The 13,019-nt window shown below is 34.5% G+C and overlaps 1 protein-coding gene and 1 pseudogene across 2 annotated transcripts in view; both read right to left on the bottom strand.

Moving 5' to 3' along the window:
• Window positions 1-13,019, bottom strand: part of CCSER1 (coiled-coil serine rich protein 1) — a gene marked incomplete at its 3' end in the record, with an annotated part of 317,033 nt that overhangs the window by 82,329 nt on the left and 221,685 nt on the right. The window lies entirely within an intron of this gene.
• On the bottom strand, window positions 2,295-4,078 carry LOC108522700 (phosphoglycerate kinase 1 pseudogene; annotated as a pseudogene). Its single transcript, XR_001883580.1, has one exon. The product of XR_001883580.1 is annotated as a phosphoglycerate kinase 1 pseudogene (transcript).

Genomic DNA, 13,019 nt, shown 5'->3' on the forward strand with positions numbered 1-13,019 from the left:
TTCCTTGTATACAGTTTCATTTGTCTTTTTTTGGAAAAGTAAACAAAAACAAAATGAGAATACAAACATTAGTTGTGCTTCTTTGAGTAAGGTTTTAAAAATAATTGTTAGGTAAAACTCCTAGGATTAAATAAAACAAAAATTAACACATAAAAGATAATACTAACATATTCTTTGAATTTTATTTTCATCTGATAAACTGAAAAGTTTTCATTATACCAGATAATTGTCAAGTAATATTAAGTTTAAAAGTGTTTCTAAGAAAATGCAACACATTTATCACTTCCCAGTATCTCAAAGAAACAGCAGCAAAATATTTCATAGAGTGCAATATAAGTTAGAACTGGACGGGCAGGTGGAGGACAAAGCTTTCAGAGCCTTAAGTAATTTTAACAGCTCTTATCTCTAAGATCTATAAGATCATGTAGTTTTCTCCTGTGATGTCTTAATAGATACATTTATGTTAGTATACTCCCAATCAATAAACCAACCTCACATTTCTGGAGTGAACTGTATTTTTGATATGTTATTGAATTCTATTAGTTAATATTTTCCAAGAAAATTATTACTTCATCTAACCTCTCAAATATACTTGTAAATAAATATATCATGTATTCTAGGGTTCTTTTGTTTTACTCTCAATCTCCCTATATCTTCTTTAATTCTCTTTTTTATATCTTTGTGCTCCCACTTACATGTTCTTTTTCTTCCCTTTCTTTCCTTTTTCTCTCTTCTTCCTTCTCTTCCTTTTCCTCCTCATCTTTTCTTTCTTCTCCTTCTTTCTTCCTCCTCATCCTCATCTTTGTCCTTCTCCTTTTCCTCCTCCTCTTCTTCCTTCCTGTTTTCCAATTAATTAGCCAGACCAGTGGTTTTACTAAGTAGCTTTTGGCTTTATTTATTAATTCCACAGATATTATTTCCTGATTTTAAAATTTTGCAGCTATAATTTTTAAAATTTATTTCTCTGGCATTCAATTGTTTCATTTTACAGGTTTTCTAATTTCTTTATTTTAGAGCTTAATTAATTTTTATTTTTTTGATTAGTGGAACAAACAGTTAAGGATTTGTATTTCTTTCTGACACACACAGCAATATCCATAAGTTTTGCTTCTAATAATGATCCATACAAATTAAAATTTTTTCATTTTATTTTTGTTTGATCTATATGGGAAAGATTTTTTGGTTGTCATCTAAACTTTTTCAGTATATGTGTGTGTCTGTGTGTGTGTGTGTGTATTTATATGATGCTATGGATAAAAATAAAACAGAGATAAGGATGGTGAGGTAGGCAAGTTTCAATTTTATATATGATGATCAGGAATGGCCTAATCGAGAGATGACACTTGAGTAAAGACTTTGTTTTTGTTTTGAGACAGAGTCTCACTCTGTCACCCAGGCTGAAGTGCAGTGGTGCGATCACGGCTCACTTCAGCCTCAAACTCCTAGCTCAAGTGATCCTCCTGCCTTAGCCGCCCCGGGAGCAAAGACTACAGGTCCACGCCACAATGCCCAGCTATTTTTGTCTTTTGTGGAGACAAGGTCTTGTTACCTTGACGAGGCTGGTCTTGAATCCCTGGCGTCAAGTGATACTCCTGCCTTGGCCTCCAAAAGTATTGGGATTACAAGCATGAGCCACCATGCCAAGCCGCATTCCCTTTTTTTAAGCAAAAACTTATTCATTCATATCGTGGTTGACAAAATTTCATTTGTTTTTGGTTTTTCTCATAAGTGCTCATGGGTCCACGAGAGTCACCTTGCCCGAGTTTCTGCCTGTTTAATAGTTTATCTCTATTTGAATGATAACTAGATATTTATAAACTCTCAGATCACACTTTCTGTTCATCAGAACTTCCTATCTGTTAATTTGTTAATTTATAGCATTGGAGTGTTCTTTTGTAGAAGTCTGAGAAAATTCGTAATTTTTTCTGAAGGGCATTTGAGTTTAATGCCTAAAGCTTTTATAATTGTTTATTATTGAATTTCAGAACTTAACAGGCAGGGCCTGTTAAATATTTTGCATCAAATTTCCTAAAATATTGTAAAACCCTTTTAATTCATACATTTTTTTCTTTTTTTCAGTGATTTTCTATGTTAGTAAATAGTTGAGGATTATTTTCTGCTCAAATGTGTTAACCTCTTTATTTCAGGGACCCCAAGCATGCTCATTTTGAAAACTCTCTCCATCTAGTTTGTCCTTTAATTGCTGATACTTCCCTCTGCATTCAATTGGACTGTTTTCTGGAAAATTTCACCTCTGTCACCAAGTCCGTTTTCAGTCATAATTTTCATGTTTATTATTGTTTTTTTTTTTTTCCAGTGGACACTTTTATTGTTTATTTAATGGATCATCAATTTTGTCTCCCTACCTACAAATGGAATTTCATCTTGTTTCCATGCTGAGTAGTGAAACAGTGACAAAGCTAATCATAATAGCCTACATCAAAAGAGAACTAAGTTAAACACAGCTCACTTGTTTTAACAGGCAAAATATAAATATATGCACTCTAGAATGCACAATGTTTAGTCACTAAGAAATTCAAATGGGATCTTGAAGAATGTAGGTAAATCCAGGGTGCAGTAAAGATGAGCTGAGATGCTGTGCAACTGTTTAAGGGTTCCTGGCATTGCATCTTTTGGTCACTAGCTGAACCTTGACATGGAAGGTTTTAGCTAATGCCAAGTGGAGTTGCAGAAAATGCTAAGTTGACTTAGGGGCTATGCACAGGAACTAAAAGGCAGGAAAGTACTAAATATTGCTGAGAGCATCCACCCCAGGACCAGGAAGGACTTGACCCTTCCTAAGAAACTGGCACCACCCCAGTGCTCACATGGCTGACTTTATCCTCCATGTTCCATTTGGCACAGCAAGTGGCAGTGTTGCCACCACCTATGATGGTGATGCAGCCCCTAGAAGTGGCTTTCACCACCTCATCCATGAGGGCTTTGGTTCCCCGGGCAAAAGCTTCCCATTCAAATACCCCCACAGGACCATTCCACACAATCTGCTTAGCCCGAGTGACAGCCTCAGCATACTTCTTGCTGCTTTCAGGACCACAGTCCAAGCCCATCCAGCCAGCAGGTATGCCAGAAGCCACAGTGGCTTGGCCAGTCTTGGCATTCTCATCAAACTTGTCAGCAGTGACAAAGTCAACAGGAAAGGTAATCTTCACACCATTCTTCTCAGCTTTGGACATTAGGTCTTTGACAGTCTTGGCTCCCTCTTCATCAAACAGAGAAGTGCCAATCTCCATGTTGTTGAGCACCTTAAGGAAGGTAAAAGCCATTCCGCCACCAATAATCATCTCGTTGACTTTGTCCAGCATATTATTGATCAACTGGATCGTGTCTGCAACTTTAGCTCCGCCCAGGATAGCCAGGAAAGGTCGCTCTGGGCTCTCCAAGGCCTTGGCAAAGTAGTTCAGCTCCTTCTTCATCAAAAATCCACCAGCCTTCTGTGGCAGATTGACTCCTACCATGGAGCTGTGGGCTCTGTGAGCAGTGCCAAAAGCATCATTGACGTAGACATCCCCTAGCTTGGAAAGTGAAGCTCGGAAAGCTTCTATTTTGGCTGGCTCGGCTTTAACCTTGTTCCCCGAAGCATCTTTTCCCTTCCTTTCTTCCTCCACATGAAAGCGGAGGTTCTCCAGCAGGATGACAGACTCAGCAGCTGGGTTGGCACAGGCTTTCTCCACTTCTGGGCCTACACAGTCCTTCAAGAACAGAATATCCTTGCCCAGCAGAGACTTGAGTTCTACAGCAACTGGCTCTAAGGAGTACTTGTCAGGCATAGGGACACCATCAGGCCGGCCTAGGTGGCTCATAAGGACTACCGACTTGGCTCCATTGTACAAGCAGAATTTGATGCTTGGGACAGCAGCCTTAATCCTCTGGTTGTTTGTTATCTGGTTGTTCTTCATAGGAACATTGAAGTCGACTCTCATAACGACCCGCTTCCCTTTAACATCCAGCTTGTCCAGCGTCAGCTTGTTAGAAAGCGACATTTTGGAAATACAGCTGGGAAGAGAGGTCGGTGATTCGGACAACCCGGGAGCCTGCTGCAGACGTGCGCTCGGGAAACGAGAAGCTCATGTTTATTATTGTATTTAATTACTTATTCTTGCAAAGGTCTTTCTGTTTCTTTTTTTTTTTTTTTTTTTCTCATTTTATAGTCTTAGCTCTACAAATTCTGCTTTCTTTTGTGGATATAATCTTTTGTCTTTGTGGCCTGATTTCTAAATTCTGTCTTCCTTTACATATTTTTAAGTTATTTTTTTCTTTAAGTTTGTCTGAAGACAAAATATGGTTAGCTAAAAAACAAGCATTATTTGTCAAGAACTGTTTTCCCTATGATACCACTACTAATTACATAAAAATTCCAGAGGAAAATATTATTATTATTATTTCATGTTACCTCATATTATGTATGAGGACACTAAACACAGAAACATTAAGTTATTGTACAAGATCACAAGGGATTCAGCAGTAAACTCCATCAGTGTGGTTTATAAAGTCTTCATGCTCATTCACTACCCTAAAATGCATGGCACTTTTCGTGGGAAATTTTCTTCTGTTTGTAGTTGTTGTTTTCCAGAACAGAATATTTGTCATTGCTTCCAGAATGCATTTAAATGTTTGTTTGTTCCACTATTTGTTACTTTCTCTTGTCTTTTTGCTTTAGTAGTGTTAGTTATCTCAATTCTTCATTTTATATCTCATTCTTTGGTTTTATTAATGCTGACAATTCTGTCAACACCCTGTAATCATTCCAACAGAGCGCATGTGAATTTTCATAGGCTTTCCACAATGATTGCTTATCTACTCCCATGTGCTTCATGTTAAAGACATGGTATTGTATGCAAACAGGTTAAAACTATTTTGTTTGTTTTGATTTTGTTAAGTTATACATATCTTTTATTAAATTTTGTACTAAGGGAATTCTGTGTTCTCTCTTTATTTGGCCATCACAAAAGACTCCTACTCTACACATGGTTTCTAAGGCTATCCACTTACTTGTTTAGTTAGTTCAACTATTACATACAAAATTAATGACATCTCCTGAATTGTGTCGCTTAAATCTAGTTTTCACTGGGTATAATAAAAACCCAAATAACTAAACTCTTACCTTAAATGTTGTGTTTAAAATACACAATGTGTTTCAGAGGCTGGAGGTGGGGAGAATGAGATAATGGTCAAAGGGTACAAAATCTCAGAAATGTGGAATTTTTTATTTTTTGAGGTCTATTGCACAGCCTGGTTAATACAGTTAATAATAGAGTATTATGCATTTCAAAATTTAAATTTCAAATGTTCTCACCATAAGAAATGTTAAGTATTTGAGGTGATGGATATATTAACTGGCTTAACTATTCCACCTTGTATTAATAAATTATAACATCACTTTGTACCCCATAAATTTATACACTTATAAATTGTTAACTTACAATTTAAAAGTTAAACCCAGTTCTCTGTTAAAAGAAAAGAGAAAAAACACACACAATGATACTGATTCCAAAGTTATTAAGATACTAACATCTTTGTCTTCAGCTGTTATAAATGAAACTGAATAGAAAGTAGTATTTGCTAAGAAATTTATTTGGAAATATAATTATAATTTTATAAATGCAATGACTAATCAGAATAACATGAACATAATTTCATGATAGATACGCTATTGCTATTATTTTAAATCTTACTGTTACCATGGCTATGGATACTGAACAGCTTTACTGGTAACCAAGGTTTCAATCATACTTTGATTACGCCTTTTATAGAAACATTGAGTTTCATGACTTTTTTGGCATTGAAATGTAATTTTTGGCTATGGCTACTAAGAAAAAAAATCAGACAAAAATGCTGTAGTATGCAAGAAACTGTTATTCTGTATACTATTAGTTTTACAATAATATGCTAGAAGGAAAACTAAAACAAAGATGATCTCACATGTATAATTGATAGCAAGGTCTTTGCCCATTGCAAAAACAAATGTTTGCTCACTTATCAATTATGATTATCAAGCAGGAATATTTAAACATGTATTTACTTTAAACATGGTTTAAGTATAAAATCACCTTCCTTCTCTTAACTCACTCAGACTTTATATACAGTTCAATAGTTGCTTATATATTTATGGTTTTCTGATTCTTCAAGTATTTCAAAATAGTAAGTATTCAAAGGATTCTCCTGTCCAATAATCCTTTGCATATCCAGTTTTTACCTATTAATTTTGAGCATCAAATAGGAACCTACAAAGCAATGAATTAACTGACTGGTACACATGAACTTTCAAATAATCCTATGTACACACAATTGTTTAAAAATTATCATGAATTCCTTAAATTATGATCTTTAAAGTCTGTATATTTTGATTAGTTCAAGTAGAAATTGAGAAGGAAATAGAAGGAACATATTAGAAATGTATGTATATATGTGTGTATATGTATATACGCACATATATATTTATAGACATACATAAATATAGTATTAGAATACACACACACATCAACATGAATTGGGACAGCCAAATGGGATGTTATAAAAATATAAAATTTATGTTGCTCATTGAATTCTGTATTAACCTTATGTATTATGCTTTAAATTTTTCATATTAAACACAACTGAGACTGTGGAAATCTTCTATGAATACTAGCTGTAGGCTAAAGTGCACACTAAACTTCAAACTCAAAAATAATTTCCTTTTATCTTTTTCCCCTCAAGAATACATGCAATACTAACAATTTCACTGATTACAATATCAATTAAAAATCTGCCATAGGCTGTCAACATCTCATATATTTTGTCCTGAGTTTAGGCCTTCAAAGTTCCATACTGATAGTGTTTCTTAAAAATAACTATCATTAGGTTCTTTATCACACCATGAAATCCTGCTATAAAATGTTCAGTCATTGTATGGATGAACGAAAAAAAAAATAGGTTAGTTTATAATTATTTTGTTTGATATTTTCAAAATTTTATTTTGACCTATAAGATTCTCTTTTATTTTTTTCTTTTCCGTGTGAGCTCCACTTTGAAGAACTTCCCATTTTCAGGCATTAACTGCCTTTTACTTTGTTTAATATCCACATCCTCACACTAACTGTTTTCTTTACAGCAATCAGTCTGGTAGGCACAAAACATTAATATTTCCCACCCTGTAATTAGGGCTAAGTAGATAGTAATAAAAATGCAATTTAAAGTAGAATTGGCTACATATTTTAAATATCAAGCTACTTTAATGTTTTTTATTATATAAACTCTGTACAATGTTTATGCAGATTTTGATAAATATATATGTGGCTTTACATTTTATTCTATAGCTTATATTTTCACCAATAAATAAGTTGAATATCATATTTTAACTGCAATATTTTCTAACTTCTAAAATCAGAATACCATCAATTTTAGTGATTCTGAACCTTTCATTTTCATTTGGCAATTCATAAAATCTCCAAATTTTTCCATTTAAAGACACTTAACTTAATCCTTGGAATAAAGAGGATTCAATTAGTGGGAAAAATATGAGTACAGGGAGATAGATGGTTACCTGAACATGCGGGAGAGCCAGACAATTTGAAATGGCTCAAGTATTCTACTCCCCACACCCCTTTATGGTCAATCCCTGGGAATGTATTTTATTGTCTATTTCAAGGTAAAAATGTAGGTGTCGCCCAGAGATTATTTTTAGCTTGAATATAAAGCTCTTTCCTCCCACCATGTTTCAAGAGAAGAAGAAAGACTTGGTAAAACCAACTTGCTAAAGCAAAATCATTTCCTACTTTTATTCTTGCTCTTGCTTTCCAACAATACAGCAAACTTTCACATAAAAAATGATAATTTTCAAAAACTAAAAACCAAAGTGTGTTCCCAAACATTTTATGAGATACCACGACAGCATAAATATTCACTTTGCATTACAGAATACTATCCCATCTTTTTGCAGAATGAACATGTATCTATAGGAGAATTTTTCCGCACTCTACCTGGCAACATCAGACCACTACAGAAAGGTTCTGCCCTAATAATGAGTGGGAAAATGAAATGGATGCAATTACTGAAAAATAAAATTATAAGATACGTTAAGTTTAAAACTGTAGGTCACATATTAATAAAATAATATCACAGTTTTCTGTTTCACTTCACGATTTTCTTTAGCATCTTTGGAAGGTACATGCTGTTATTAAATATAATCTTAAGATTTATTTTTTCTTTCAGCCCTTGAAAGTCTTTATTTGCCAAATCACGGTAGGCAGCCAAGTTGCATTTGGATAAGTAGTCATTTTAGAACAAAACTCTCAAACACATGAGTGCACTTAAAGTTAGGAAATATAAAACAAAGAGAACCCCCCAACAGATCTGGTGTACTTTAGGTGCCACGCTGATATTCATTCACCAATTTATGTGGCCACTATTATATGTCAAAAGTCTATGATTTTCTCTTCATGATTAGCAATGCAAAATGAAAGAAAACAAATGTAACAGAAAATTACATATATTCTTGGTATCAGTGTGTTTACTATTTATTTAAGAAGGCAACAAAATCAAATGACTACAAAATACTATGACAAGTGTTTGGTAAGCAATTGACAAGGAGAGAAGCAATCTAGAATTTGTAGAAAATTAGAAAACAGGGACCACAGCTATTTTGAATCTATGTTCTTTTGCTTATATTGTGTCCCAGCTTTGCCATATTTTACTGTATAATCTTAGGTAAGCTTTCTATAACGTAAGATAGGGACAATAGAATTACTGTGCGGATTAATGACTTAATACTGATAAGCTCATGTCAATACAACACTAAATGTTTAATAAATAAATATCTGAGATCCATATTCACTCTAAATAATAATATAAATTTACTCTATTTGCAATTATCCAGGAGCAAATCTGTAAGTCTACAGATTGACAAAATAAATGTACTCACACAACTTAGAAAGGCATCCCTTGTATGAAACTATTGATATACTGCATTAACTGCAAAGGAGGAAGCCAGGTTCATTGTAATCAGAATGTAGTCCATGGAATAACTTTCTGCTTTACCAGAAACTCCTGGCAAATCAAAGAAGAGTAGACTGAGGATCAAAAACACAGAGGGATGTCTGTGTCTATGGCAGCCCCTCTGCAGAATCAGGGCAAGAAAAGTGGAGAAGCCAGTGGAAAAGGAAAGAAATATTCAGGCAGCATGTGGGTAGGACTCTTTTCTAACTAATTTGGTCCCATTTTAATATTCCCATATTCTCTTTTGCTAAAGAAATGAGATTTAGAAGAAGAGCTAGAAATAAATATGTGATCATTCTCAATTACACTTAGCCTTTGGTTTTTCTAAGTAAACAATGTATGTATTGATTAATGCTTCTAAACTATTTGACTAGCATCATTTTTACATTTGTGGTGATATATGAAAAACATTAAATGTTTTCTTAAATTCTGGATACAATTTTAACTGTATAAGTTTATATTAAGTACCTTCAGCATGCCATTTTGGCATTCGGAATTGTTTTTCACCAAAACTCTATTGCCCTACACCCTGTCAAGAACTGTAAAGGTTGTGAGATTTTCCCATACATGCCAGTAATATCTGTCCAAAATTTAAATTTCATGAAATAATTTCATGCATGTTGACATAAGACACAAGATCCCTGTGTCAGAGTCAAAGAACTTTACTACTCACGGCAACGATAATAACCAAAGTGTCAGTATTAACATGGGTTCTCCGAGCCCTAATTTTCATTAAGGAGACACAAGAGAAGACTCCTGAGCTTGAGAATCTGAATCTTTTAAAGTGGAAAGTAAGCCTGCCTGACTTTTGCACTAGAAGGACACGTTATTATAGTGGAGAGTGAACAACCTGCTTTTTGCTCAAGAGAGAGACTCTATATATCACCTAAGACAGACATTCCTATATAAACGTCCCTGGAAAGGTAGTTTGAAGTCAAAAACTGTCAGTGCCTCTGCTTACAAAACTTGCAGAAACACAAGAGACTCACAGAGAACTGTCTCCCATTATCCTTTGGCTCCACCATAATATTGGTTAATTGTTCATTCTAAACCAAATACCACATGTTATCACTTAAAAATGGCAGCAAAACATTGGGTACATGTGGACATAAAGACTGAAACAATGGGCACTGGGGACTACTAGACGAGGGGTAGAGGAGCGAAAGGGCTGAAAAACTACCTATTGGGTACTGTGCTCACTCCCTGGGTGATGGGCTCAATTGTACCCTAAACCTCAGTGTCACATAGTATATGCATATAGCAAACTTTCACAAATACCCCCGAATCCAAAATAAAACTTAAAAAATTTTAAAAAGAGTGTTTTCTAAATCAATTTTGAGGCATAGACCTCCTTGTCCAATTTGTACATAATCTAAAATTCCCAGAGAAATAGTCAAAGAGGACAAATAGAAGAAAATCAGTTGTAAATTTATTTTAGTTAGATATTGTAGAACAGATGGAAATAGAGAGGGAGAGGTGGAGCAGAAGCAACATGGAGAGCAGTAGAATTTGTACCACTCACAATAGTTGCTAATAATTATTGAGAACCTGCTATTTGCTGAAACCTGAGGTAAACTTTTAATAATTAACTTTTCAACTACTATCATAAACTATCTCTCTACTACTATAGAAAGTATTGTATATGTTTAAAGAGTGCCTATCCTTGGAAATGAAAAAATATGGATAGTTATTTTATAGGAAAACATTTGATTCAATTTGAGAAAATTAGATTCAAAGTATGTTCAGATAATGTCACCTACACGTCCTTTAAAGCCTTCACCTAGACAGAATGAACTATGGATGTACCATTGTAAATTATGTAAATTAGTATCATAAAAATCATTCAATGCTATTTCTCTTGATTATAGTCTGAGTAAACGAAAATACTATGACAAAAGTTGTGCACTATAAAATAATGTTGAGTACTGCTTGAAATGTGTAATTTATATCTGAAGGTATACAATCTTTTCTTTGAAAATATGGTGATCTTTGACGGTATAGTAATTCATATACATTATGTTGACCATGACCAGCTAGGCCAATGGATGTTGACAGAAACACATCCATGAACAACTCTTTTCTGTCTGCGGAATGAACTCCTCCTAGACCTCACCAGACAAAGACCATAAAAGAATGATGAAGTTTCTATATTTCCAAGTTCCCCTGGACGCATCCAATGTGGATGCTTTTTTTTTTTTTTTTTTTTGAGACAGAGTATCGCTTGTTGCCCAGGCTGGAGTGCAGTGGCGTGATCTCGGCTCACTGCAAGTTTTGCCTCCCAGGTTTCCGCCATTCCTCTGCCTCAGCCTCCCAAGTAGCTGGAACTACAGGCGCCTGCCACCACGCCCGGCTAATTTTTTGCATTTTTAGTACAGACAGGGTTTCACCGTGTTAGCCAGGATGGTCTCAATCTCCTGACCTCATGATCCTCCCGCCTCGGCCTCCCAAAGTGCTGGGATTACAGGCGTGAGCCACCTCGCCTGCCAGTGGATGCCTTTTTATTGTAAGTAGAGAATATGGTGGCCGGGTGCAGTCATGATCCACCCGCCTCAGCCTGCCAAACTGCTGGGGTTACAGGCGTGAGGCACCGCACCCGGCCCAGAAAACTGATTTTATGTACTCTAAAAGCCATGCTCTAGAGGTTATATGCTCAGTATGTAAACTACTAGTTTTGGCAAATAAATAAATAAAAGAGGTATATTCTACTGAATTTAAAAATGGTTTCCAAAAGTACACAGTTATAACTCATTTTTATATTAGTTTACAATTTTGAAAGCATTCTCATATACTATGTTTTATTTAAGTTGCCTTATTATCATTACTCCCTTTTTTGAGTACTGTGGACAAACAATACTCTCTCTGTATGGTCTTTTCTTTCTAATGTTCCTATTCAAAACTTATTATTCAGGCTCAACTAGACTATCACCCCTTCTGTTAATCCTTTTCAGCAACATTTAGGCCTGTCATATCTTCTCTCTGAATTCGTAACACATCATGCCTTATGACGTTCATTTGGCAGTTGGATAAATGATGCCATGTGACACCACATTACTGTCATCACATTTTGTAAAAGTATCTTTTCATGAATTTTAGACAATATATCTCCAACTATATTCTGAGTACCTTATGGATGAAATGATCATTTATAATTCCTGGCATGCTCTACAATGACCTAAGTGCCTTAAAAAGTAATGAATGAATATTTGTTGATGTTTGTGATTAAGCATTCATAACCTACATCCCAACGAATAGAGTCAAAAATGACAATTCCCTGACACCTGTTTGCAATTTATTAACTCAAATTATACTGATACTTTACTAAACTCATTTTGTTACAAAGGTTTAATATTTGTTTCTCCCCCAAATGTAACCTTCACAAAACATCAAATCTACCACATTTAATAATATAATTCATATTTTGTATTACAAATACAACGAATTTGGCAAGATCAACATAAAAATTTAATCTTTTCTTCTAAAAAAATGTACTTAAGATGTGCTTTAAATATGTAAGTCCACAAATTATTATCAACTGCTGGATAAAGAAAATAACTGACATTTACTGACGATTATTTTGTACTAGGTGCTGTTTCTAAGTACTCTCCATGAACTAATTAATATCAATACTACTATCAGGTTTGAAGTGAGGAAAATGTGATTAAGTAATCTGGCCAAAGTCATACAGAGCTAGTTGGTGGTGGAGGATGTAAAAGTCGGTGGAGTTATCTGACTAGACTAGAGATAGAAGCACTTTGACTACATGGAATGTGTACCTTCATTTTTAAATCTAAATCACTACCACTCAAGCTGAAGAAATATAAATGTGTATTAGATAAAAGTTTAGTCAGATAAATAAATCACAATATTGAAGTGATTATTTGATGTATTATTTATTCCTATTTTTAAAACATCTTTTGTCAAAATATTTTACAAGAAGTTCTTTTTTCTTACAGTTACACTTCAGATAAAAACTAAAAGTTATCTCTTATAAAGTTTTATTAATTAGGTTTTAAAACCAAGTGAGTTCC

Source organism: Rhinopithecus bieti, unplaced genomic scaffold, assembly GCF_001698545.2.
Source record: "Rhinopithecus bieti isolate Rb0 unplaced genomic scaffold, ASM169854v2 scaffold_67854, whole genome shotgun sequence".
Classification (NCBI taxonomy): Eukaryota; Metazoa; Chordata; class Mammalia; order Primates; family Cercopithecidae; genus Rhinopithecus; species Rhinopithecus bieti.